Genomic DNA, 5,462 nt, shown 5'->3' with positions numbered 1-5,462 from the left:
AATATTCTAAGTAAAATATAGTATAGTACTGTGGGGTAAGATAGGACACCTTTTACACATAATATCCAGATATCTTGATCGTGTTTTAAACAATTAACAACGGTCTATGGGAGTCGTGAGGATAGTTTATCATATTTCTTGGTATGTTCTTTGTTTCCTAGCAAATGGGACGAGAAATAGAACGAAACGGTGCCCCATCTTCCCCCATCCTACTACATGACAAACTAGACAACCCATTAGTGACCACTGGGTCAAATCAATTGCCGTTAAGTGTCTTGCCAAACGACACATACGCCCACAATGGTAGCAGCCAGAATTCTTTATTGATAAAGCAGTTTCATTTAGAAGAAATATTTAAATACTTATTACTTCCCAATAGAGAGCTTCGCTCCATTTAAATAATTTTCAAAACAATTCCTCGTTTAAATGATATGCATTTAGAAATTGTTAAGTTATGTAAATGTACAAACGCCGCCTAATTTAAATTGCGCTTTAGAAATGTTTTCATATATTACACAAAGCAGTAACACTGCAATTCATTTCAAGCTAGAATATAACCATGCAAAACGTCCAAGTTATTTACAGTTCGCAGTAATTGATATTACATAGCAGATTACGTAACCAATTTAGGTTCTGTTTTTTATATTTTCTAAACTACTTGGATGGTAATTGTCCTGTCTCTCAATGTGTTGGCTAGATTTTCCCAGTTTTGATAGATTCCAATTATGTAGTATACTGTTGGGTAAGATGGGACACCTTTTTAGCACATAATATCCAAATATCCTAATCGTGTTTAAACAATTAACAACGGCCTATGGAAGTCGTAAGAATACGGTTTTATAATTCGTTAAATGTTCTTTGGTTACTACTAAATGGGATGAGAAAATAGAATGAAACGGTGTCCCATTTTTCCCAACCCTACTGTAGAATGTATTTTATATACGTTAAATCTCTATCTCTAAGCTGTGTATAGTATTATTTTGAAAAACCGGTGCCGCGACACAGTAGTAGTTCGTATTACTTTTGATGAGAAAATTCTAAAACGAAACTGGACGTTACTATTATTTTAAGCGTATGTTTTTCAAGCAAGACAATTACCGTCGCTTTAACCTATGGTCCCTTATGGGTTGTCTAAATTGTTACCCATACGTGTACACTAATAATCAGACACCAAGTTACGTACATGGTAACTCGTAAGCTGGCACGACGTGTATGAAACAGAACACCCGTGTTATAACAACTGTCGTTGCCGGCCAAGCGAGAAATAAGTTACATTCATTTAATTTTTAAAATGTATGCAGCTTAAAATTCATAATGGACCACTGCACGTAAATTTTCAGATCTACTGTGAATGTATGCGTAAATTTTCGGTTTTGAGTGCGGTTTAACGAAAATTTTACTGTATTTTTAACAGTACTTTGCAAATTGAACAGCGATTTTTACAGTAAAATTAACAGTGACTCACGTAGTTTTTACGTGACTCACTGTTAATTTTACTGTAAACATACACGTAGACTTTCAGTTTTGGTGGATGTTTACGGCGAAATTTACAGTGATTTTAGACGTATTTTCTACGGAAAAACGTAAATTTTACAGTTACTTTTACAGTTTTTTTTTACTTTGAAAATACACGTAATTTTTTAACGTGCCACACGTAAAAAGTGCTGCCAGTGACTTTCACAGTAAAAATTTCTAACAGTGTGGGTTGCAGTAATGGCTGTTAATTGTCTTGCGAAACGTAATATACGCCCACAGCTATAAGAACTGTTGTACTACTGCGCGCGTTTAATATTGTGATAAGAATTAGTTTGGCTGTCTTTTTTTGTCGGTATTAAATTATACTGCTGTATTGTAACTTGTAACTTCACTTTATCCTCGCGTGGCCGCAAAACGACAGTCGTTAAACACGGGTGTTCTGTTTCATACACCTCGTGTCAGCCTACGAGTTACCATGTATGTTACTTAGTGGGTGATTACTTTTTGGGAGATTTTTTCTGCCTCAACAATTTGTTTCGCGCGAAGAAAAATGCGCTAATACATTTATTTTTGTTTATTAAGTTTACATTTTGATTCATGCAATGGCAAAATCACCTGTATCAAGATAATGTTGAATTAATAAACGCAAAGATACAAATAACATGTTTAAGACCTTACAGCTTAGCCATGCTTTTTTCGACGACTTTACTTTTGGTTTTCTGTTTCAAGGTTGTTGAGTAAACCGTCCATTTCAGCGAAATCAACTGAAATATAATTTAATAAGTGGGTTTAAGATGTATTGTAGTGTGGGGGAAGATGGGACTTATTTTAAATTTTATTTTCTTGTCCTATTTGGTAGTGAACAAAAAACATTCGAAGGATTTTAAAACCGTATCCTCACCACTCTCATAGACCGTTGTTAATTGTTTAAAACACGATTGGGATATTTCATAATATGTGCTAAAGGTGACCCATCTTCCCCCACCCTACTGTATGTATATTGCATATAAGAAAATTTACCCATAAAGATCGAACACATTTTACAGTAGAGTCTTTCGGATAAATAGTACTTACACGGTTTGTCATTTTCGGCAGTGAATTGATCAGAAGTCGTTTTCCTAAATAAAAACAGTTAACCTAATTATGTAATGTAAAAGTTTAGGACCCAGTTTTGTCAAATTGCACTACATAAAAGACGGTTAGATTTCAACACTAATGTTCTATTTGTTTATCTTGGTGAGGCGCTTCTAGACCGTGGAGACAAAGGCTACATGCACAGTAATGAATAAATCAAATATAAAATTAGAGTATTCTCCCTTTAAAACAAAATTAAAATTAATGAGCAACTCTGGCCTAAGTGTTATAGAATGTCGTTTATAACTAAGCGTACAATTAAAACCGACAAAGAGCATTTATATATAGTAGGGTGAGGAAAACGGGACACCTTTAGCACATAATATCCAAATACCCTGATCGTGTTTTAAACAATTAACAGAGGTCTATGGGAGTCGTGAGGGTACGGTTTTACAATCACTTTGAATGTTCTTGTTTCTACCAAATTGGAAGAGAAAATGGAACGAAAACATGTCCCATCTCCCCCACCCTACTATATATAATACTTACTCGTTCCATGTACGACGTCTATGAACCCACGACTTAAAAAGCAGCTTGAATCCGGCTGCTAAACTAGCAGAAACCGTAGATATGTGGAGAAACACCAAGAACAGTGCAAACACAATCTTTCGATCCATTTCGTTGAGTTTCGTCTCGAGTATATACGATGATAAATAAACCCTTAGTGCGGTTGCATTTTTATATTCTTAATAGTCAGACAATTCCGCTTATGACTAGCAGCGCCAACGCCTGTTTCTGTCTAGCTTAATTAGAATACTCTGATGCGCAGATACGGCTTAAAAATGATGTAACTCGCGCATTGGTAATTACAATATTGTATAAGCTTGTTTTTATTGGATATTTTAACTGACTCCGTGTTGGCTATAAGACTGTTTTGTTGTATTTGCGTTCCAGTAAATAATTACTGCATGTATTGTAGGGTGGGGGAAAACGGGACACATTTCAATCTGTTATCGCGTCCATTTGGTTTAATGCAAAGAACATTCAAAAGAATTATAAAACTGTATCCTCACGACTCCCATAGACCGTTGTTAATTGTTTAAAACACGCCCACGATATTTGGATTATATGTGCTAAGTTTTACACTTTACCCAACTGTACTATATATTAGTTTAATTTTCATTTATGTTAACATTAAAAACTCTCTGTCTAATTTACTAATTACTGGCGCTGGACCGATATGGCAATATTTTATTTAAATATAGGCTCTAGTTATCAAGAACCTATAGGACGCAGAGCATCACGTTATGAAGAAACAGAATCAGTTATAATGTAAACTGCAAGCGTTTAGTATGGTGGGAGAAAATAGGACACCTTTAGCACATTATATCCAAATATTCTGATCGCGTTTTAAACAATTAAAAACGGTCTATGGACGCCGTGAGGATACGGTTTAATAATTCTTTGTATGGTTTTCTTTTACTACCAAATGGGACAAGAAAAAAGTGTCTTATCTTTCCTCGCCCCTATATCACTTATAACTTGTGTAAAGATAGAAGACTAAAATGCGTGACTAATAGCATTACTGCCGCTCAAATGGAAGCCGTACATAAAGGAGTTAGTTATAATAGAAGATAGCGCAGTAGATGCTACTACAGTACCGGGTAAATACATTACCATGTAGAATACTGTAACATGGGTATATGCTCACTAATGGGTTGTCCGAATTATCAGCCAAACGTAAAAAATGAAAAATCCCGAAAAACAATCACCCACAAAGTAACATATATGGTAACTCGTAAGCTGGAACGAGGTGCACACCCGTGTTATCGCGAAGGTCGTTTTCCAGCCACGTGAGAATAAAGTAAGTTTCAGTCATTCGTATATAATGCGGTGAGGGACAATGGGTCACCTTTTCGTTCTATTTTTCGCCCCATAACAAATTTGCATTCATTATTTCTAATCTTGGTTTATGAGTGTATGGATGTATGTATTCTCGCATGGCGAGAAATTAGAATTTACATCGTGTAGCACAACTGTGGGACTTCCATAATTTGCTGCGGTAGAAAATGTGGAAAATTACAAAACCTTTAAAAGGAAAGTTAAGAAAACGTTTTTAGATCACGTTGCGTAAAGAAAGAGCAGATAAGTTCTCCTAGCTTTTATGCGCCAGCTGCAGTATATTCACTTTCTTTGTGCTTCGTGATTGGGCTTTCTGCAGGAAAAAGTTTTAATTGCTTCCGGAAAAAGACAACAATGATAAGAGCATAATTTTATTATCTTTTGAAACATACATCCTGTTTCACTGCAACCAGCATCCTGGAGAATGGTTGGGGAGAAGAATTTATCTGCTGATATAAAAGCCATGCTAGGATAGACGATAAGAGCATATTTTTATTATCCTTTTAAACATATAGTAGGTCGGGAGAAGATGGGACACCTTTTCGTTCATTTTTTTTGTCCCATTTGGTAGTAAACAAAGAACATACAAAGAATTATGAAGCCATATCCTCACGACTCCCTTAGACCGTTGTTAATTGTTTAAAACACGATCAGGATGCTTGGATATTATGTAATAAAAGTGTCCCATCTTTCCCCACTTTACATTCTGTTTTACTGCAGCCAACATCCTGGCGGTTGGTTGGGAAGGAGAACTCATTTGCTTCCTCTCCACCCAACGTGATCTAAAATCGTTTTGTTAACTTCCCATGCAAAGTTTTAAAATTTTCACTTCTGCTTACGTAAAAGAACTTCCCATGGCACAATGGTTATCGGTATAACATGTTTAATAACAGACTGAAGCAGCAAAAGGCCTCACACTTGAAAGCTATGGCATAGAGGCAGACACGTTAACCATTGTGTCGTGGTTCTGGACTTATATATGCGATTAACAGCCTTGCAAGTCTAAATAT

General features: G+C 35.7%; 1 long non-coding RNA gene across 1 annotated transcript; it reads right to left on the bottom strand.

The window, feature by feature from the left end:
* Positions 1 to 2,035: 2,035 nt before the first annotated feature.
* On the bottom strand, positions 2,036 to 3,279 carry LOC101241976. Its single transcript, XR_182268.4, has 4 exons — positions 3,100 to 3,279; positions 2,551 to 2,594; positions 2,155 to 2,240; positions 2,036 to 2,091 (listed from the first exon to the last, which is right to left on the bottom strand). It is a non-coding gene; the product is annotated as an uncharacterized LOC101241976 (long non-coding RNA).
* Between the last annotated feature and the right edge of the window lie 2,183 nt (positions 3,280 to 5,462).

The sequence above is a fragment of the Ciona intestinalis genome, unplaced genomic scaffold (genome assembly GCF_000224145.3).
Source record: "Ciona intestinalis unplaced genomic scaffold, KH HT001184.1, whole genome shotgun sequence".
NCBI lineage: Eukaryota > Metazoa > Chordata > Ascidiacea > Phlebobranchia > Cionidae > Ciona > Ciona intestinalis.
Note: the sequence above shows the minus strand (reverse complement) of the source record. Positions and strands in the feature narration are given on the sequence as shown.